The sequence below is a fragment of the Epinephelus moara genome, chromosome 6, assembly GCF_006386435.1.
Source record: "Epinephelus moara isolate mb chromosome 6, YSFRI_EMoa_1.0, whole genome shotgun sequence".
Classification (NCBI taxonomy): domain Eukaryota; kingdom Metazoa; phylum Chordata; class Actinopteri; order Perciformes; family Serranidae; genus Epinephelus; species Epinephelus moara.
In genome coordinates this window covers 18,806,883-18,831,278 of record NC_065511.1, presented here as the reverse complement: position 1 = coordinate 18,831,278, position 24,396 = coordinate 18,806,883, and positions in this window count along the sequence as shown.

Genomic DNA, 24,396 nt, shown 5'->3' with positions numbered 1-24,396 from the left:
CCTCTCTGGCCTCTGCATAACTCACACCCTAAGCTTTTCTGTCCCACACAGTTGTCAGTCACATCCCAGTCCTCAAAAACAACTGACTCCACCAGGTTGCATTGCATTGGAAAACTGCTGCAAATGCACCTCTCAAAGCCTCGCACTAAACCCTCAGTGCTATTCTAAACTGCAGCTGTACACAAATGTATGGAAAACCCTGCAATAACCGTGCGTGGAATGTAACACATAAGCTGTCGTCGTGGCCACCTGTCTTGCAAATGATCCCAGACTTTGAACTCACATTAGCAGGCTGCAGTCAAGACCTCACACTGGGTCATGCTTGGTTAACCGTCTATGGTCCATCTCATGTTGAACAGCACCACCTGTTGACTGATGACAGCATAGCTTGTGAATGCTTTGCTGATGGACATACTGTACAGTACAGCCACAGTCGTGTACAGTAACATGACTGTGAGGTGTGGTGAAGCCAATTTGGCCACATTAGCAGTTTGCTTTTACACTCCAAGGCTGAAGACAAAGTGATATTCTAGCCAGAGTGGGAACGCTTGAGCTTAGATGTGAAATTTATGTAAAAAATACCCTGCAAATTGAATTGTTTCATCAATAAAAAAATAACTGCTTAAAATCTGGGTCTTTGTGAGTCCTGATATTTCTTGGCACATACTCAAATTTCACTTTGCCCACTCCCCTAACAGGGATGACACCTCCTTTTGTAACCCCTGTACAACTTAAATATACAGTAGCATCACTACTGCATCAAACTGGCTCTTGACCTGTAGTAACACATAATGTTTTTCTGCATTTTCAGAGTGTTTAATAATGTTTTCGGCACAGTTCTGGTATTGAATTCATAAAAACTGTTGTAGTAATGCCCCAAATACATACCCTGCATATCACCAGATTTTGTAGCATTATACATTTTGCAATAAATTAATGTATTCTACCTTCAACCCAACTCTTATTCATTTTCTTTCAAATATAACATAATTATAAGGAGAACCAATGTGCAAAAATGATCCACCCCCTATTTTTTAAAATCCACTGGGTTGGTTGACAAAGTGCAAGTGCTCTGCTTGTTTTTTCAACCTTTATTCCGGTTTGCCACTGGTTTCCCTTAAGAGATGTGTCTGGCAGCGAGATGCTAAGATGAATTAAAGCTGCCATAAAACGTAACGAACCGTGCGCTTCTGATGATTTTCTATTGAGATTACGAAACGTGAACTTTGAAGTTGTAACATTAAGTCAAAGCATGACATCATGACATGCTCTGGCAGCCGTTGATGTCAGTTTTCCTGCCACAATGTTTAAAGCCGGCGAGCCCCGGTGGGTGGAGGTGATTTCACAAGATTGCCAAGATATAATGAGCTGATACATCTTTGACTTGATATGATCTTTTTCCTTAAAATATTGTATGATGGGTTTTCCTTTTTCATACAGCATACAGAGGAGAGTAAAGTTTAAGAAGCCAGAAAATTTAAGTGGCAAAGCTTGTCATTTATCGCTGCATCACAGTGCAGCACTGTGAAACATAAGACATACATTTTAAGACATGGGATGCTCTTCAATGATCTGTCTGCAGTATTATGATCTGCCAAGCCTGTATTACACTGCCAATACTCCTTGTGACCCCTGAGAAGGCTCTGTAACAAAGACCTCCCAGACAAGTGGTAGGCACTGAAATCCACCATGTGTTTGGAGCTCAATCTGTTTTACTGTCTCATTAGACCTGCTGCTTTGTTAATGTTAAATACTCACAGATGAGTCTCATAAAATCCTTTTAGCTACTTGGACTAAAGACATCAGTGAGCTAGTTGGTATTTTTTTAACACTTTAATGCTACAATCATTAGCAGGGGCTTTCTGTTTCAGTCCTCTTTTACGTGATTGTAATATATTTCAGTTAAACCCAGACTAACATACAGCAGGTTATCTTGCTTTTTTACTCAACTATCATTTAAGGTTCTGCACCCTAAAATATATTCAACAGGTTTCTATGCAAATTGCTTCTGTTGTTTGAAAACAAATTAAAGGTTTCCATGGAAAAAAAATCATACTTGATTAAACACTTTCCTAAAGAAGTCAAGGGCACTGTTTCCCATATTTCCCATCGTCCCTTACTGACTCATTAGGCCCCTGCTGCTTTATTGAAGCTACATGTATAAATACAAACAGCTGAGTGTTTTAAACCGAACCATATAGTTTTATAAAGTGTCCCATTTAAAAAGTTCTTTACTCGAGGGTATGGTGTTTGGTGCAGTTATAAAAATTAACTGAGTAAAAATAGAAAAAGCAAGGTGGCAGAAATGGGGTTTGTCAATAGAAGGGGCACATGAGTGAGGGAATTTGAGAATGTGTCATGGTCAGGATCAGGGCCAAAGCGGGACTGAGGTCCTGATCCTGGACTTTTCCCACAGCATTCAAATTTATGTGTAAAACCTGTGTGGAGCTAAATCGCACATGTTGCTTTCCTGACTGGAGACTAAAATGCACTTCTGTTGACTTGAGGCAAAATCAATTGGTTCCAACATACAGATCAGTCCAATGCAGTGTTTCGTAACCTCAAGTAAGAAGTCTTAAGAGCTGCAGCTGAACTCTGTATGATTCTGCTCCAAGCGTAGAGTTCTCAGCAAGACATAGCAGGGTCAGAAACTATCAGCAGCCCGTTGTAGCTCAGTAGTATAGATTGTTCGGGATGTCTTCTGTCTTTTTCTTTCCTTCTTGCTTCATTTTTTAAATGAAAATGGCATTTTTTTGTTACTCACTTCAACTATTGCATTTCAAACTGCATCTCTCATCCAAAGTCTTGGCTTCATAGTTGATTTCTCATGAGGTTGCCCTGGTTCTTCAACACCTAATGCAGGCCTTGATGACCCAGGCGACATCCTAGCCAGTATGGCTCTTGTGTTTGTGGTTTCATCATCCTGAGGTAGGCTAGCAGCATGAAGAGACTGAGGTGTCTGTCCACAAGAGTGCAGTCCTAGGAACAGCTAAGATACTGCGCAGAACCCTCAAACTCCCAGACGTCTGGTAGGGGTCCCGAGCTTGAGAAAGACACACCAGGATTTCTATCTATCTATCTATCTATCTATCTATCTATCTATCTATCTATCTATCTATCTATCTATCTACCTGTATTGGGGCAGTGCAGTTTTTAGTACAACACACTGAAAGGCTGAAAGGCAATAATATTTCGTTAGTGATGTGAACCCAGAATAATACTACACAGAATGTGTCAGATCACATTCCTGTTATTTTGTGAACCCAACCATGAGGGTGAATGAGAAATAAAGAAAAACCAGTGACATTTTTAAAAAGACAGGGTGTGTGAAAACATCAAAAGTGGGCCTGTTTCCAACCCAACCAGGCTCCTGAAATTTCAGTGAAAACTTCAACTTGAAAAACTAACTGTAAACCACATGTCGATATGCATAACTTGAAGTCTCATTTCTCTCACACACTTTCTCACACATACTGTATGGACACAGGTACGTTTGGGGGGGTGTTTCAGTTCTCCAGATGTGGTGCTGTGTGCAGTAGAAGGTCCAGTGGGACAGAAAGGAATGTACAGTTGGCTTCGGACATACAGTACAGTGGGGCCTCTGTTGCTGCTCAACCCTCCCAAACTCTGTAGTGTGTAGACAGAAATACCTATGTATAAGTGTGTGTGAACTGTATGTGCATGTGTGTGATTGCTTGCATGCATGCACAAGCGGACAATCCCTCTCTTTCATGTACACACACACACACACACGCGCATGTGCCCCTGCGTATGACCCTTAGTGGCCTGTGAAGGGATTAAACCACAGCGGGGTTCTGTGGCTGTCAACCTATCCTGAGTGCCTAATATGCACATGTACGGGTGTGCACATAAACACATCCACCCACACACACACACACACACACACACACACACACACACACACACACACACACACACACACACACAGTGGTTGTCATCCTGTCCTCAACCTCTGTAACCTCTTCCACAGGCTTGCAGATGTTTCCTGAGACCTTCTATAGGAACTGAAGCAAGACTTGCACCTTGTGGTCAGAATTTGACCGTCCTGTTCACTGCTGCAGCAAGCCCTATATGACAAATGTTAACTGTGAGATCTGCATCTTTTTTTTTATGTCTTTCCAGTATAAGACACTCATCCTGTGTTTGAGGGCAGGACTATCTCTTTCATTCTACTGTCTATTCTGTGGCATTGTTGTGTTTTGTTTCATCAGTTATTTGAACTTGTAAAGTGAGACTATATAGTACACATATGCAGTACGTGTAAGTTAAAAATACAAAACACTGTCAGAAAAAAACACCGTCTGCACAAAATATTTTTATGTTATGATCAAATGATCATCACTGCAAACTCTGCCTCACAGCCATTCAACAAGCTCAGCTTCACACATGATGACGGTGCCACCTAGAGGTGCATTTGCATGCTCTTGATGAATGAGCCTTCTCAGATAACAAGTTATCTACCATGCAGTGTTGTTAGCATATAACAAACAATAATCAGACTTTGATCACTCTTTACATCGTGGGATAAATCGCTACGCAGAGGCGTTATTAAACAAGTGCTTCATAAAATGCTGCCACTTAATTGTAAATCTGTCTGGGGAAAACTACAGAACAGACAGTTGTGGATTTTTATTTTAATGTTACAATCAAAATCTGACATTTCTATTCAAAATTCCAATCTATATGAAAAGTGGAACTGCATGCAACATCTGTAATTACTGAGCAAGCGGTAAATCGTGAGATGATTTCTTTTATGTCACTCCCAGCACAGCAAATACAAACCACATACTGAGTTAACAAATTAGATGGCTGTTGTCAGTCCTAATTTACCTTTTGATTCTGCACATACACACACACTTTGTCTTCCCTGCTCACTGTCTCTCTGGGCTCCAGAGATAGGATGACCCTCCATGTGTGTAACAATGTGTGTTGGAACTAACAGCACCTCCGGGGTTTGCTGTTGTGAGTCCGTGTGTGTGCGCGTGATGTATGACGGAATATATTTGTGTGTGTGTGTGTGTCATCATGCATCTCTTGGGGTACCCCAGCTGAAGCCAGCTGTATATCACAGCAGTCTCCCATGTGCAACTTCAAAGTCGCCGCATGCTCCGTTCAGGCTATTTATGACACAGTCACAGGAAGGACACATGTGTTTATGCTGGGCTTTGTGTAACAAAACCTGGACATATATAAAAATACTGCTCACCTTCCTACTGTCTCTATGTTCTTCTTTCAAGGATATCATGTCAGTAAGTTTTCTCACTGCTGAGGTTTGGATCTAAGAGGACTGCAGAAAAATCTCTCCGGCCCTGGACAGCAGAGGAATGCGTTCATGCCATGTGTCCTTCACAGAACTTAAAACTAAAATAACCGTGCTTTGAAAACAGACTTGCCATAGAGAATTTGACTCTCTTCATTGTGTTCTGGCTTTGTTTTTCAGTTCTGCCTGAAAACTTTTGGACTGTCATGACTTGGGAGAGGATGAGATGAACAAAAGAGAGGACAAAGGGAACTAGATAAAAAACATATGGGTGGAAAAAGAACAGAAGGAATCTGTATATAAACATAAAGCAAAGAGCTTTGCATCTCGACAGACTACATTTCCACAAGAACACGGGGGCAGTGAGGCTCCCCATAGGCAGCAAAAGGAGCTGAGGACCACTGCTGCTTCCTTCTTCATCTTCTGCTTATTTACATTGTTTGCACAGTTCTTTTTTCTTCTTTCAAGGTGTCCAGAACAGTCCGCCATGAGAATTGAGGTTTGGCCTGTAGATTTGGATCAAGGTATCATCTGCATGGCTCACTCCTTACAGTGATTTAATACTAATTAAAGGTACCCTGTAGAAATGTTGACCACTAGGAGTGCTGTGGGGCCACTTTTTTTATGAGTGACTCCCTCTTTGGTTCTTATTGTGCACACTCACGTGAAGGACTCACATGCACATATGTGAGCATTTGTGTGGCATGAGACACACCCTGACACTGTTCAGTCTATGAGCATTTGATGGCGGTAACGCGGTAGCAATGTGCCAACAATTGTAGTGCAGAAGAAGACTGCTAGCAAGTAAACGAGCATGTAGAGAACACAAGATATAAAACATCCTTATAAAGTCAGCTTTGCAAACATCCTTTGAAGAAGGAAATGCATTCCAGATACACACAATGCGGAGAAACAATCAATGTAAACATGACTATTGTTTGTTTACAAGAAAATTCTGCAGGGCACCTTTAATGTCAGAGCCAAGTAAATGAGAAGAAAAGAGTGTAACTCGGTGGCAAGAGGGTGAGTGCTTCAAAAAGCTTTCTGTTTCAGAGGTAAACAGAAGACATTCATGTTGGTGGCTGGGAAAAAAAGTAGATGTTTAGGGTGAAGTCAACTTTATAGCCTCGTATCCTATAATATCAGATGAATTTGAAACACACAATATGTTTTGAGAGAACGTGATACCATCTGAAAAATTATTTTTAAGAACATAAAAATAAAATGTTGTCAAAAATGCATTTAAACATATCCTAAAAATTCAGTTAAAAGCCTTCTCCAAATTTAACGCCCAGTCCCTTTTACTAGCCTGGTGTGGCTGCACATTTGACAAATAAAGGCCAGTCTCAAGTGGTTGCCAAGTGGTTCATTTTTAAAGAAGTTCTTTGGATGTATAAAACAGGTTGTTGGCTACACACTTGAGCTAATGTTAAGCCCCATTTCCACCAAACACTTTCGGTATGGTACATTTGGAAGCAGGAGTAATCCTTCAGACATGGTACCTAGACCCTAGCGTTTCCAACGCAAACAGTACTCTTAAATGTGGACGGGGTTGTTGTCACTCACTGCTCCGTCCAGCACTCACTGTATTTCCTGGCCCTTCACCAGTGACACAGGGGGAAGTCTGCACGTCATTTATCGTCCACAGAACAAGGTTGTACGGCGACATTTTCCGAACAGAATAAAACAGGCTGAAGTGAGAGTCTCTCTCCATGGGCCCCAAGCAGAGTGACTGTCCGCTATTGACCAATCAACGGACTGCAACATTTTTAATAATTACCGACCTGTATCCAACTTACTGCTTTTAAGTAAAATTTTTAGAAAAAATGGTTTTTAACCAAGTAAATGACTTTTTAAATAGAAACAATATTTTAGAGAAGTATCAGCCGCCCTTTTAAAGATTTTAAATGATATCAGGATTAATGCAGATTCACAAAAACTCACAGTCTTGGAACTACTGGATCTAAGCACCGCCTTTGATACAGTAGATCACCACATTTTATTAAAGAGACTCAGACTCTTTGTAAGTATGGATACATGTTCCTCTAGAACACATGAAATTAGGTGTGGGGTGCCCCAAGGGTCAATTTTAGGTCCAATTCTTTTTAATCTATACATGCTTTTCCTTGGGGACGTCATCAGGAGGCACGGCATCATCTTCCACAGTTATGCAGATGATACACAGCTGTACATCGCCATGTCTCCTGATGACACAGAGCCAATTGATGCCCTTTTTAACTGTATTTTAGATATCAAGTCATGGATGGCAATGAATTTCCTACAGCTCAACCAGGACAAAACAGAGATTTTAATTATTGGTCCTGAAGGCAAGAGAGAGAGAAACTTTTACCAAAACTACAAGATTTTAAACCTTCACAATGTGTAAAGAACCTGGGCGTCATTTTTGACTCTGAGCTTAGTTTTATTCCACACACCAAAAATATAACAAAGATAGGTTTTTATTATCTTAAGAATATAGCCAGAGTCCACCCGTTTCTCTCTCAGACTAACACGGAGGTGCTGATGCATGCTTTCATCTCTTGTCGTTTAGACCATTGTAATGCCCTGCTCTCTGGTCTTCCCAAAAAGACCATCTCTAATCTGCAGCTACTCCAAAACTCAGCTGCACGAGGTGCTGACGAAGACCAGAGGGCGGGCGCACATTACACCAGTTTTAAAATCGCTGCATTGGCTCCCCATGTGTTTCAGGATCGATTTTAAGGTTCTTTTATTTGTTTTTAAATGTCTTAACGGTCTTGGGCCATCTTATTTATCCGACCTGCTTTTATCATATCAACCCTCGCAGATCCTGAGGTCCTCCGGCACAGGCCTTTTAATCTTTCCAAAAGTTAGAACAAAAACCCACGGGGAGGATGCATTCAGCCATTATGGCCCTCACTTATGGAATAGCCTGCCGGAGAGCATCAGGACTGCAGAGACTGTTGATGTTTTTAAAAGGAGGCTCAAGACTCACCTTTTTAGTTTGGCTTTTAACTGATTTCTTTTACTCTTTTTATTCTTCTATTATATGTTATTCTAATTTCTAATCTTTAAATTATTTATTTTTTTAATCTTTATGCATTTTATTATTATTAAATTTCTAAATCTTAATTTTTTCATCTTTAAATCTTTAATTTTTTCTAAATCCTAAATTTTTTATCATTATTTTATCTCATACTTGTTTTATCCTATCCTTTTCCTTTTTAGTCCTTTAGTTTTTAGCTCCAGTGTTTCCTCATGGGGGGCCTCCACACTGGGAGGTGTGTCCGGTCTGCCCGCGGGGACGTCGTCCTGGAGATCCCTCAGGTCCGGAGGACTGGGAGGCTCTGCACCATGTGTAGAGTCTACCCTGGTCTATCTGGGTCGGGGTGGTCTCTGTGGCGGCGCTCCCTGTGGCCGTAGGCTGTGACACCTCTCAGTGTGTTTTTTTCCTCACCTGGTTCCTCAGTGCCCTGCCATGTTACTATATTGACTCTGTGTGTGTGTGTGTGTGTGTGTGTGTGTGTGTGTGTGTGTGGGTGTGTGTGGATGTTTATATGTGGGGGTGGAAGGGGTGGGTTTGTAGTATTTTTTGGTGTATGTTTTTATTTTGTGAAGCACTTGGTGTTGCATTTGTAACGTGAGGGTTCGATAGGTGGTATTTAGACACTCTTCATGAGAGGAAACAGCAAGATTGAGACAGATGACTGTTAAGCAGAACTTTACCGAGGCTCCCGGCATCAGAATCACAACAACAATTACACTTCCTTGTCTCTAACCCCCATGTGACTAACCCAACCAATCAGAGGCCAGGAATGACCTAGACCAGGGTAAATATAACTGCAATGAGGTAAAACCACAGAAGCACATTCAAGAGACTGTTTTAACTGTTTCAAAAGATGCTGGTGTAAATATCTGAACTGTAAATATGTAGATAATAAAGCACAAATATATGACTAATTGACAGCGTAAACATTGTAAATATATTTTTGGTAAATTAACTCAAATGTATAAATTAACCTAACTTTTAAATCTTACACATTGTTAATGTATGAGAAGTGCTATATAAATAAAGTTTGATTTGATTTGAATACATATTTTTACGATACATTTAGAAACAGCACTTGGTTAAGTTTAGGGAAAGATGGTGGTTTTGTTTAAATATTGAAAAAGTCAATGTACATGGAAGAATGTTTAGTACCCTGAATCTAACCACACATGGGACTCATGATGCCTTCAAAGTCTGATCTCTGCTGTCAGCATTGTACACTGATCATTCACCCAGACCACCCGGCTACGACATCTGTGCATCACAAGTGTAGCACTTTCTTGAGTGGAAAAAATGTTGCCAGTTGTTCTAGGCAGCAACTATGTTCCCGTTAAAACTATCAAATTAGTAGTATGTAAGTGTAATTTCTAGGTGACAAGACTATGAATAATGCTGGAAGCAAACTGGTTACAGTGTTTTGGATGAGCTGCATGGGCTGAAGAGTTGTTTTATATTGGGATGTTAAGCAACTTCCTTATCGAGAGTGACTTGCAGCGGTCACACCATGCATTTTTTTCTTCCTTTCTTTGATATTACCTTTTGTAGAAAGAGCTCTCATTTTTCCAAAAGGAGCTCTCTTTGTACATAAGCTGCAGCACATTCATTGTTACAGCATTTGCAAACTCTAAAAATCTTACACGCTACTCTCGAGCTCTCACATTCACTCCCCCTCCCACCCTCTGTCTCTCCTTCTGTCTGTTCCTGTGTGACAGAGTCAGTAACACCACAGCAGGAGGTGAAAGAAGGAGAGCTGGAGGCAGGAAGGGAGAGGTGGAGGGAGGGAGAGGGTGCAAAAGTGCAGCAGCAGAATCGCATTCGACAGTAGAAGAGACATGCAGAAATGTGTGACACCGCAAAAAAAACAAAAAACAAAAAGAGTCGAAGGGGAAATTTTTGTCTGTGTGTGTCTGTATGTGTGACAGGGTGTGAGTCTATCCCAATAACTGCATGCATGAGTGTGAGTCATTGTGCGAATAAGTGTGCCTGTGTTTGTTTGTGTGTGTGTGTGTGTGTGTGTGTGTGTGTGTGTGTGCGCACTGAGCGGGGTGCCAGGCAGCAGCAGCTGGGAAGGCCTTCCTCTGTTCTCCTGTCATCAATAAATGATCAGAGTGGGCCATCTGGAGAGAGGGAACCACCAACCACCAGGACCTGGCACCGAACGAAAGACAGAGAGAGAAAAGAGGGAGAACGTGAGGATGGATGGAGGGAGATGCAGGGAAAAGATGGAGATGGGACAGAAAGGGAGAGCAGAGGGGGGAGAGAGGAGTGAAATTAAAACAACACGGGGAGGCAACTGAAGAGAAAGAATTTTAGTTTTACACAGGAAGACAGGAAATGCAGAGAAGAAGACAGGCGAAAGAGGATGCCGTGAGATGTCAGGAAGCGCTTAGGGCAACCTCCTGATGTTGAACCCAAAGGCGTGTACACATACACACACACGCACACACACACACACACACACACACACACACACACACACACACACACACACGCAGATTTAATTCAATCTTCTCATTTTCTGAGCTAAAATAGAACAAACTGTCAAAGAAAGTGTAATCCTTATTTACAATATTTGTGTCTGTAAACCAAATGTCATCCTCTGCAAAGCTTTATTTCTTTCTTTCATACACTTAGATAGTTATGCTATTCATTGACGCTGCTTCCACAATTCATTTTATTATTCAAAGACTGTTTCTTGATCCATCTGGTCTTAGACAGCCAAAGTTTAAAAATTGAATTCTCATCACAACCAAAGGCTGGAATCCGATTTTTGTCAAAGTATGTATTTGATTTTTAATACCCACATATGTTTTATCCAGTCACTATATTATTCATTCAGTCATAAATTTTCCATATTCACTTATTCCCATTCAGGGTCATGGGGAGGCTATTGGCTATCCCGGCATGCACCGAGCAGAAGGCAGGGAAACACATTCATGCAAATTTACACCTGTAGGCAATTTACAGCCTTCAGTTCACCTGACTTGCATTTTAGTGGATGGTGGGAGGACATCGGAGCACCTGAGGAAAGCCTATGCAAACACAACCGTGTTGATATATGACCAGTGCCATTTCCTTTGTAAACTCTGGTGCCTTGCAGATAATCTGAATCACCTCCAGCTTTCAGCAGCTGATTTCTGTCTGGGCCAAAAATGTCCTCTGTCTCTCTACAACCAGCGCTCTACAGTACCTGAAGTCTTTTCCCCTTTCGGCTTTTACTGTCATAAATACTTTGCATGTCAAATATTTCTGGTAGTGTTTTTGTGAGTGTTTCTTTATATCAAACAGGGAGAAGAGAAAATGCCACACTCCTGATATTCATAAATGTTCTTGAATGAAAAATACCTGCTGATCGTCCATGGTTACTCAATCCAAACTCTTTATCATTTTCCTTTTACTTCCTCATGCTTGGAAAGTTGCTAAAATTATTCCCATACCAAAGAATAATAGAAGTCCCTTCAGCAAGGAGAATAGTAGACCAATTAGTATTCTTTCTGTTTTAAGTAAACTTTTAGGAAAAATTGTGTTTCAATCATGAATTATTTTTCCATTAATGACCTTGGTTCTGAGTTTCAACATGCCTATGAAGTGAATCACTCCACCTGCACAGCTCTAACACAAATGACGGACAACTGGTTGTGTCAAATAGATAACAAAAATCTTGTTGGTGCTGTTTTACTTGACTTCAGTGCAGCATTTGATGTGATCGATCATGATCTATTATTGAAAAAACTTTCCGTTTATGGTTTTAGTGTAAATGCTGTCGACTGGCTAAGGAGCTACTTAAATGACAGATCACAATGTGTCTATTTTAATGGCAGTCTCTCTGCTAAAAAAAAGGTCAGAATGGGGTGTTCCTCAAGGAAGTTGCCTTGGGCCACTCCTTTTCTCCATTTTTACTAATGATTTGCCTTTGGTGTTAAAAGAATCAACCATGACAATGTTTGCTGACGATTGCACATTATATAGATCCTCCAATAGCCTGACTGAGCTTAATGAAAGCTTACAGAGAGAGCTTGATTGCATATCAAATTGGGTAGAAAATAACAAATTAGTACTAAATATTATAAAAACTAAATGTATCATCTTTGGATCTAACTATGCATTGAAAAAAGAGCCGTCTCTTTCTCTCGCAATGAAAGGTATAACCCTTGAGCAAGTCAAAAATGTAAAACTGCTTGGTGTCACCCTGGATGAACGGCTCTCCTGGTCTTGTCACATTGATAAAATCATCACTAAAATGGGTAGTGCAATGTCATCTATCAGGAGATGTAGGTATTTCATGACTGATCATTCAATCAATATTGTAATAAAATCACTAGTTTTGTCTCATTTGGATTATTGTTCTGTTGTATGGTCTAGTGCAACCACTAAAGATCTTCATAAGTTGCAACTTGCACAAAACAAAGCAGCGCGTTTAGCTCTTCATTGTTCACCCAGGACTAGGGTTGACAGCATGCATGATGCTCTTGTCTGGCTTAAAGTGGAGAATAGATTGATGTGCAATCTTCTTGTGTTTTTTAGGAATATTTTGTTTCAAGCTACACCTAAGGAATTTCATGCTAAGATTTTGTATATCAATGACAGACACACTTATACCACAAGACAAGCAACACAACGTCACGTAGTAGTTCCAGAAAACTGTTTTTTACAGAGCCTCCACTCAGTGGAACTCACTACCCGATTGTTTTTTACAGAGCCTCCACTCAGTGGAACTCACTACCCGATTCACTAAAAAAAATCCCTAACAAAGTAAGGTTCAAAAAATGTCTTAAAAAATGGGTTGCTTCGAGTGAATATTGTATCACTGGCTATTAATGGCTTTAATGCTTATGTGTAGGCGTGTGTGTGTGTGTGTGTGTGTGTGTATCTATATAAATTATATGTATATAAATGTGTATATGTATGGGGGTGGGGTGGGGATGGTTATGTGATCTTGTGTAGTTTTTTTGTTGTTGTATTGCATTGCATGTTTTTAATTTTGTAGTTTGGACATTTTTGTACATGGACCCCAGGAAGAGTAGTTGCTGCCTTGGCATCAACTAATGGGGATCCAAATAAACAAATAAACAAATAAATAAACAAATTTTGTATCTCTTTGTAGTTGTCTTGTGTCTTCTTGCAGTCATTTGCACCTCTTTAAGATTATTTTCTTTTTTTTGGGGGGTATTTTCGTGCGTTTTTGAGGTAATTTTGTGTCTTTTTTTGTGCACTTTGTGTTGCTTTGTGGTAGGGCGATAACAGAAATGTCGATTTGTCAGTGGCACAAGTCGACACCCCCCGGGAGGAGTCGACAAGTCGTGTGTTTTTTCCCTCTCTCTCTCTCTGTGCTTGTGTACGGAATGCAATCGCTGCCTCTGATTGGCTTACACTGATACTTTATCCTTAAACATACTCGGGCGTACCATAAGCGGAGCAGACTCCAGTCATTCAGGCTTTCATAGTCGAGCGCACTTCCGCGTTGTAGTTTCCTGTAAAAATGTCCGTGAAAAATCCCCGTGATGTGAAAAATACATGCCGAGCAGTCACTGGTGCGCAGAGCGGAGTCCGCGTGGTTGTAAAATCTGAGCTTTGTGCGCACAGGGCTTGCGGACCTCCGCAGAGTCCGTTCGCGTACGTTCCGCCCGATGTTCGGGCCTTGACAGACACACATCACATGTGTGGAGATACTTCACTTGTCATCACGTCATCACCATGTCAATGTGACGACGTCATCAAATGACTTGTCGACTCGACTTCGACTTTATTGACAGATAAGTCGACCTGAAAAAAATCAAAGTCGTTAATGCCCTACTTTGTGGTCATTTTAGGCCTCCATTTGCTTGTTTTATGTCTCCTTGTGATTGTTTTGTGTCTCTTTATAGTTGTTTTGTGTCTTTTTGTAGATTTCTTGTGTCTTCTTGCAGTCGTTTGCACCTTTGTGAGGTAATTTTGCGGCTCTTTCAGGTAATTCCATGTTTCTTTGAGGTAATTTTGTGCCTTTTTTGTTTAGTTTGTGTTGCTTTGAAGAGTTGTTTGCTTTGCTTTGAAGAGTTGCTTGTTTTCTGTCTCCTTGTGCCTCTTTGTAGTTCTCTTGTGGCTTCTTGCAGTTGTTTGCACCTCTGTGAGGTAATTTTGTGTCTCTTTTCAGGTAATTTTGTGTTTCTTTGAGGTAATCTTGTGTCTTTTTTGTGCACTTTGTGTTGCTTTGTGGTCATTTTGGGCCTCCTTTTGCTTGTTTTATGTCCCCCTACGGCTGTTTTGTGTCCCTTTGTGGTTTTTTGTGTCTCTTCATAGTCATTTTGTGTCTCTTAGTAGTTGTCTTGTGTCTTTCTGCAGTCTTTAGCAGGGGCGATTCTAGGATCAGAGGTTTAGGGGTGCTGAGCACCCAGAGAGCTGCCTGGCCAGGCAAGATATACCGGACTAAACCATAAACCAGACTAAACCATCAAATCTGATAAAGGTTATGCTGAGCCACAGCAAAAGAGGAATGGATTGGAATCATAAAAGAAACATATCGTAACCCTAATTTCTGGGGGAAGACAACTCATTTTGATACAGCAGCTCCTCAACATACATATAAACAGTATGTATGTTTCTGGAGTAATCCAGCCCCCTATAGTGAGTACCAAAAATACCAAAAATGGATCTTGGACTTATTTTTTGGACTTTTATTTGAAATGCAGTGCACAACATGTAACATTAACACATTAACAGTAATTGACTTTTTCAATGTTTGTCTCTGCCTTTTCCCTTCTTGTCTGTATTATATAATACAAATACATAAATAAAAATACACTTCAAAAGAGAAAAGTGCTTGAAATCTACAAAATAATAATAATAAATACACACAATAGGAGTTATAATGTTAATGGGCATCCAGTCAGTTAGCTAGTCAGTAGCACCTTGGCTTTAATATTAACACATGCACATGACACAACAGCTAGCTTCTCTCATTCCAATTCAAACAGAGGACAGTGGTACTGACCACCTGTAACGTTTCCTAGCTAGAAAAAATGTCAGCTAACTCCTACCTAAAAACATAAACAGTGACCTATGATTAAATGCAGCAAAAAGTGGTGCTGTATTTTTGTTGTTAAAATATTACGCTGCAACCAAGTACTGTATGGTTTTGACACTTTTCTAGCTTGTTAAAAAGGGACATACAGTAAAAAAAAAATTAAAAAAAAAAAAATCTCTCAAATTTTAGGGGTGCTTCAGCACCCCCAAAAATGGGCTAGAAACGCCTATGGCCTTTAGCATCTTTTTGAGGTTATTTTGTGCCTCTTTCAGGTAAGTCCAAGTTTCTTTGAGGTAATTTTGTGCCTTTTTTGTTCAGTTTTTGTCGCTTTGTGGTCATAATAGGCCTCCTTTTGCTTGTTTTCTGTCTTCTTGTGGTTGTTTTGTGTCTCTTTGTAGTTTTTTGTGTCTTTTTATGGTCATTTTGTGTCTATTTGTAGTTGCCTTGTGTCTTTTTGCAGTCGTTTGCATCTCTTTGAGGTAATTTTGTGGCTCTTTCAGGTAATTTTGGGTTTCTATGAGGTAATTTTGTGTCATATTTGGTTGCTTTGTGTCGCTTTGTAGTCATTTTGTGTCTCTTTGTGGTTGTTTTGCCTCTGTTTGTAGTTGTTTTCTATTTCTTTGCAGTGCCATTGCATTTATTTGTGCTCTTTTTGTGTGTATGGGCGATCATTTTGCATCTCTTCCTCGTCAGTACGTATTGGTTTGAGTGACATTTTGCAGGTAAATGCAGGGATTAGGCCTCACAATTTGGGCCCTGGGCTCATTCAGTAATCCATCCATGCCTCCCAAGTCTTAAGCAATCACAAATAAATACTAATTATCAAATAGTCTGCATTGCACTGAAGACATTCTGTTGTGACATGAGAGACATTTGTGTTTGACAATGAAGCCTCTGGATGTTATGATTATACTTTAAAAATGTCTTTTTTTGTCAAGCTTATTAAGCCATTACAGTGTACTCTTGAGCAAGAATGTAATACAATGACATCTCCTAAGCTTGACGTGCTTTGATCGTGTGTGAACATGTGTAGCACACACTAATGTGTGCTAGCATTCATGTGTGTGTACATGTTATTAAAACTGCATTGAAAGAATTTGTCAACTCATTAAAAGAAGCTCAGTGAGGGCTTGTTTCAGCAAAATATGTTTCATAGAGCACAGAACAACCTGGTTACAAATATATAATTTCTTGGTGTTAGACAGATAAATATTGATCCAGCAAGAGTGGTAGTAGTGTAAGTTAACTATCTTTCTGCTCCGCCAGCAACATTAAATACTGCAACATGCATCTAATGCAAGGACACTAGCTGGGATGTCATTTAATGCAATGTTTTGACTGTTACTAGAGCATTCACTCTCTATTAGCAAAAAAGGCTTCATCCAGTCTCCATAGCAACAGAGTCAAATTTATCAGTAGCCTTACATTTTGGAGGGTTCTAATTCAATGTATGCTGGAAAAGCAAGACACATATTCAGCACACTGCATCTTTTACAAATTTGTGTATGTTCTTCACCATGCATAACACATGTATGGTGAGTGTGGTGTAAAGGAAGTGCGTTGTATCACATCTGAATGTTATGTAGATATAAAACACCTGAAATGATAATTGTGATTTAGCAAGTCAAAACACATGCAATTCTGACTTACTTTGTCGGACAGTCATACCTACATCATTCTAACCATCTGCCATGAGAAAATGCCTTTTAAAGAAACAATGTAACTTTTTGCAGCAGATATAAAATGCACCACTATTATGGATTATCAGTGCCGCTGATATAGCAACACTTCAGTGTATAAAATCTGCCCATGACCTTTATTGCAATCATGACTAGATACTACTTTTAAAGACACAGTTAGCTTAATTTAGTAAATTTATAGGCCTATTTATTATATATTATTACCATATTGTATATTCTATTGCCCATTGCTATGTTATTTCATCTTTTTCATATGCACATTCCATTACTCAAACACGCATGGCCAGGCTGTGGTTATACAGTTACATGATTATAATTTAATAGTGAAATGTAGATATTTGTGTCCTATATTGCCATTTTAACACAGACATTTTACAGTGGACTGCTGCTTACCCTACAGTTAAAACACTAAATTAGGAATGTCTATAAAACATCCCCCAGCTATACTTACTAACGAGATGCTATCTCTGAATGAGTGTCTACGTGCTTGTATGTGTAAATGTATACCTAATTTGAATATGCATGGTAATTTCAGATTGAATTTGCCTCACTGTGTCACTAATTTGTGCTCCAATAAGTAGTGTATGCCCCAGGGCATATAACCTTGCCATTCTTAGGTTCTAAATATGCTTTAATAATTCTTAGATGGTAAAAGTGGGTGCAGTGATTAGCCATTTTAATTCAATTACCCATTAGAGGTCAGTATAGGAAAGCTAAGTATAGGTGAGCTACACAGCATGCAACAAACAAATACAAGATTAATGTAGTGTAGGATTATTGTCTTTTGTTCTATATATAAAAGAGCAAACAAAGCAAGTGAAGGCTGGACGTGGGTTAGATTTTGTAGCTACTTCATTACTACACCTGTATTTTTCTAAACATAGACTACTGAAAAGCTGGAAATATTCAGTAAAAGTTTTGGTCCATGCTGAGTCAGCAGCCAATATATAAACTCTGCTGTCCTCTCACACTACTTCAAGCCAATGGGTGCGCTAATGTAGCCTGGTGTTGCCAGACCCAATTCGCAAAACGCAAATGGGTCTGGACACGGAGTGTACAGTTCCTCTATTCCCGAGGGGGCGGTATCAACGGCTGTCACTCGAAGTGCCCCTTCACACAACTGGAAAGACGGGGCTGTCACTCGAAGTGCCCCTTCACACAACTGGAAAGACGGAAAACCAATCAGAGTAAATGAAACATGTGAGGTAGGCTAACACAACGCCATTATAAACAGACCAGCAAGCTGCAGCGGAGATGAGCTGTGATGATGTATGGGTAAGAGTGTTGCCATCTTTGCGGATTTCCTCCTCGCTGTGATTCCCATCTTGGTCGCTTCCCAGACCTGCACCTCCATGAGAGCAACTAGCGGAGAAACAACAATAGCACTGAATCCCATCTTTTTCCCGATCAATGGAGCCAGTTGGTAAATTAAACTTTGACCAAACCCTGTAGGAAGGACGAAATGCATTCACTCCGCTCCTTGTCCCACCTATTCTGATGACGCGATTTCAAATAACCCGCCCCAAAGTAATAAATGGTTGTGATTGGCCGGGTAAGCTTTAACCAATGCCAGAATGCGCCTTTATGATTGCATGGCCAGACTGATCTGCAGAGCGAAATAGAATATGAGCTCGCAAGATTAGGACGGTTTCACCAGGCTAGCGCCAATGGATGAAGATGTGGAATCTTTTCAAGCTATTGCCATTGAGAAGAGAATGAAACCTTAAAACATGGTGCATTATTGTACTGAGCATTAGATATTGGATATCTTATGCACACTTTGGTATATACATGTAACTACCTAATTGGTGTTTAGGGAGTTTGGGTACTAGTGTTATGACCATAGATGATCATATCTAACCCCTTATAGCATCAACTGTGGCTGGTTCAAAACCATTTCTTTATGTGTGGCTGAAAGTGCAAACTTATCATAACATGCGTCAAAACATTCAAAGATCAACAGGTTCAGTCTTAGGTTCCATCCCTACTCTTTACATTTATAACCACGGGCTGTATGCTAAACCCATTTGCATGTCTACAGATAAAACAATGTTATTAGACTGAACTCACATTCTATACACCGCAAGGAGGGCTGGGTATCGGTACTCAGTACCTTTAAGGTATCGGCCAAAATGGCCAAGTACCATGTAGCAGAGGTGGGAGTAAGTCACACATGTGCACGTCATAAGCAAGTCTCAAGTCATAACCTTCAAGTCTCAAGCAAGTCCCAAGTCACTGTGGTAAAAATCAATTCGAGTCGAGTCAAGTCATTGGTCAGGTCAAGCAAGCAAGTCACAAGTCATGTCATACTCACAAACTCATAAAGATAATAAAACCTAAGCGCACCCAGTGGTGGAATGTAACTAAACTCATTCACTCAGGGACTGTACGTTAAAACTTGAGTCTTTTCTTCTCATGTCACCGTCTACCTCTACTCCACTACATTTATATGTAGGGTTGTCATGAGAACTGATACTTCGGTACCATGTCGATGCCAACACGCAAAAAATACATCAGTACCTGTTTTTTCCGATACCGTAAGTACCAGATACAACTTTGCCCGGAACTGACGGGGGCAGTATACGCGCGTCAGTCTGTTCCGAGGACGAGCGCCGAAGAAGAATGCCTGTTCTCCATCGTCTTTGCTAGAAACAATGGCTTCTACAAGTGCTAGAGCTTAGATCGGGCCCAAAAACTCCAGCCCGACCCCACCAGAGTCTGTGCATGTTCTGTCCAAGCCCAGCCCAGCCCGTCCCTTTAACTGTAATTATGAGCTCGAGCCCGGTTTAAACCCGACTTTTTTGAGGATACGAACGTGGACATTGAAGGCTGACCTGCCTCTTAAGTGTCAAGGTCCCCGTGTTTTTGCTGTCATATACCAGCATCGCGCTGCACTTGGTACACTCGACGAAGCCGACACACACGTGTGCGTGGCTAGTGGCGCCGTCAAGGGCCTCAATTTCTGTTTTTTGATTTTTATCGTGGTATCAAATGAGTATCGAGAATCATGGAAATTCGCTGGTATTGGTATCTTTATGTTGAGTTTTGAACTGCTGGTTGGACAAAACAAACATTATGAAGGTGTCACCTTGGGCTCTGGGTAAGTGTGACACTATCTCTCACTATTTCCAGAATTTTTAGAAACCAAACAATCAGTTGATTAATGGAGAAAATAATCAGCAGATTAATCCATAATTAAAATAATCATTAGAGCTCCACTTCAACCAACTACAACAGTAAAACCTTAAAGTAATACTTTAAGTACATTTCCCTGAATATACTTACTTTTACTTGTGTAACATATTAAATGCATGACTTTTATTTGTAAAAGAGTATTTTTACAGGGTGGTATTAGTTATGTTTATTAGAGTGAAGGATTTAAATACTTCACCTCCTGCTCCAAGCCCTAATCATACCCAGCCCTAGTATGGTAAAAGTATGGCAGTATGTTCTGCACAACGAGCTGTATAAGTGACAGCAGTGACAAATAACCACTGCTTGTTTTTCTATTGAAACAAAGTGTTTTATTGAATAAGACAAAAAATGTTTACATTTCAACCAACTTTTGACAATAGTTATGTAATTTATGTGTATATGTCAGCCACATTCAAAGCCACCAGACCCATTATTTCACAGTGACACAATGTGATGCATAGTGTAAGCCATCCCTCAACATATACATATGCCAGCATTAACTAATGTGTTCTAGTGTATTCCCATTTAATCATCATGATTCTTTAACTGCAGTTAAATATATATAAGACATACACCACTTTTTTGCAGTCTGATTGTGGTCATCACTGCTAAGTATGGATATGGTAAATGTGTCAAAACTAAATTACTTTACCTCATTTCATGTTTCATATATAGTTAAGCTTTTTCAAAGGTAGAATAATTTCCTGTCACTCCCTCTCTTTCCCTCTCTGTCTCTCTCTCTCTCTCTCACACACACACACACACACACACACACACACACACACAGTAGTCCGTCACTTATCCAGGTACCAGAAATGACATGATGAATTGTCTTCGTCCCTAAGTCTCCAGATTGGGTAATACAAAGACAGACATCTATCCACTGGGGATGAGCTTCATATAATTGAATCCTCTGTGGCTACTTAACCTGTCACTGCTGCTCTGTAACATGTAGGTGGAACATTTTAAAGCCCTCTAACCTTGTACTCAGGTATGAGAGCCCGCCACAGAAAGGGTGGATAGCGCGGTGTCTTGTAGAAAATGTTGAGATGTCGTAATGACTCTTTGAACTAGGCTGAGAATTCAGTAAACACAAAATTACAGATTATGAGTGACTCGTATTACAAAGTTATCAGATTGGCTTAAAAAAATGAGTGTATGACAAATAAACAAACATCAACATATGACGTGCAGTGTATTTAAATAAAGATGAAACTGGTGAAAATTCTTAATTGTCATGTTGTGGCTTGAATTAGACGATCCATCTGAGCCTTGGGACTAATGATGAAAAGCATGTGCTACAGTAAATGGGGAAAAAGCAAGCAACAGTGGTGTAGCCATTTCAATATGAAGAATAACGTGTAGCAGGTGACTCTGTCAGGCTTGTTTGAAGGACAATTAAAGGAGAAAAAAATATCAGCGCTTGATTTTGGCTGAAAGTATCACAAAAAGTATCACAAAGGGATGGTTATGTTTTATATGATGTTTACACTATTGTTTTTTTGCTTAAACCATGTGCCATTGTCTGATGTGTAAAGGAAAGCATTGATGTTCTTGTTTTCACTATGTGTCTCACTGATCACTCATCTCTCTTTGCATTCATCTCCCCATCCTCCTCTCCTAGCTTTCCCTCATAAAACAGTAACACGCCATATGCACCAGCAAAAGATCCTGCCATATTGTATACAGTCGTAAATCTCCTCACAGGAGGAGGTCCAACTGTACCGTATGTTTATTAGTGAGTGCATATCACCTCAATAATAAATTCATTATTTACTTAAACCCAGTGCCTTCCAAACTATTTGCTGCTGCAGTGCCACTTGTAAGGTTTTGAGAAACTCTTTGAACAATGTTATGCTGAAGGTATCATGTACTTTTTTTGTTTTTTTTCCCCTTTTCCCGGGTGTTTTTTTCCCCCTTCTCTCACCTTGCTAGTTGTGATCACTGACAGAAAGCGTCAGCTTTTTTGGGTATTCACATGTGCTAGAGACCACCTGCTGAGAGAGCTGCTGCCGACAGCCTAACACACACACACAAACACACACCTACACACGCACATCTTAGAATGCTTGTGATGTAACCTCTACCCCTCCTTGTCAAGGAAAAGTATTTTATATAAATGTTTATGCAGGACAGAGAGGGTTACCGCCACCTCCTGTTTTCCCATCTCTTTCAACAAAAAACAAAATCCAGGACATTTAGAACAAACCCAACTGCTTTAGATGTTTATTTCGGTCCTCCGTGTTCTCAGGGGTATTTGGTAGACTTTCAAAATTGTCTTTGATTAAATACATTTAAAGCATAGTCTGAATATGACAATGTGTAACAGCGCTTCCATAGAAAAAAGATAAATTTGTCCCAATCAACAGACTTGCTTGTTATTGAAAAGAAATGATTTAAAACTGTAACCTACTTTTATTCCTAATAAACAGCGTTGTGTCACAGTCATCTATCAAGGCTATCTTACACTGACATCCTTGCAATCACACAGTTACCTACATGGCAGTTCACTCATCCCAACAGCTAGAGAAGCACTTGTCCTGACAGCTTGTCATACCTTCATGATGCCTAAAAGAAATGCCATGGAAACTTCCAACCAACCCATCATAGTTTGATCATGCCGAAGGTCATCAATGTGGCCTTAAACCTTTAGCATAGGACTCCAGTAGTGATGAGGATGACTTTCAAAGACTTTTTTTTTCTCTTCTGTTGCTCCAGAGTCATCACACATTGTTGAGAATATTGGCAGTGCCATAGTTATTGCAAATATCAACCCTCAGGGAGGCAGACGGCACTACATGAGCTACATAGATGGGTGCACAGCATGCGACTGTGAAGCAGTTATCGCCTCCTTTTGTTGTGCACAATGCACGTTTTGGGAACACTGAACACAGGGGGTATTCTTCTCTCAAGAGGCTGTCCTTTAGGCAGGGAATGAAAACTGAACATGCAGGTCATCAGCTAGCCAACGTATTGAAGAGAGACCGTATCCCCAGGCTGCCATCATCTTTTGATTGTAAATTTACAATGTGCACTTTTCTGTCTCTTGCAAATAGCAGTGCTTCTAGGGAGTTGATAAGCTCACATGAGTTTACAGACCTTCACTGCTAAACCCTGACTCTGGCAAGGGTGAGAAAATGCATACTCAGTGATTTTAGTATCAGGGACACACTTCCTACCTTGCATCTTCCATGACTACTCGCTCTATGTAATAGTGTGCTATCCTGAGAGGGTAGCTTTGTGAGCATACCCTGTGAGAAAATGATCATAGGCACTATGGGTCTGCCACTAAGATTGATCCACTCCGGCAGGATTTCCTCAAGAGGTTCACTCTTCTGGGTTAAATTATGATGTTAGTGAGAAAAGGACTGTGAGTGCGTTCTCCCCTGTGACACTCTGAGAACTTATGTCATTAGACAGACTGTCCTCATGCACTGTTCATACACAATCCTACGGAAAATACTGCACCACAATTCACATGTAACCCACCTACTTGGGAAGACTGCGATTACATGATGAATGCACCGATGGGAGTAAACACAGTAGTAGCATAGAGAGCAAAACTTCATGTAACAATGAAAGTTGAGATGGTGGATTGGTCAAACCATAGACTGTATAAAATAATGCATGTAGCTACCATGACGTTACCCATTGGTTTGTGGACTGCTGTTTTGAAGCTGAGCTCAGCATTTCGGACTTCACCATCTTGATTTTTGGAGCCAGAAGTGGCCATACTTAGACAAGATGGTAGAATTGTGGATGAACAAGGGGTTGATCTGACTGTCACTCAAAGTGGCCCTGCCCTTAAATATGCATTGGCATATATGGGCCTTAATAATATGTAAGTAGTTGAGTTCTAAAATAAGCCCTGTAAGTTGCTGTTTGAGTCAAACAAATGCAGGACTTTCCCCCAGGAGACTGGTGACTGTGTCCCCTGTGAAACCAAGGACATTTGAGTCATTTTAAGGTACATCATCACAACCTGGTCTCACTCCTAAGTTGTTGAAATCCGGTGCTTGGGCAGTGACTTGCGGCATCAGACACTAATAAAAAACGCCATCCTTTAACATGAGCATGATAGGGGCCATCATAGTTTAACGGTGCTCAGCGGCATCAGGAAAGTTCAGCTGGCGAAAGTCAGGTTGGGTGAGAGGGGTGGTGGATGGGTCCAATAAACACCAACTTTCACCCA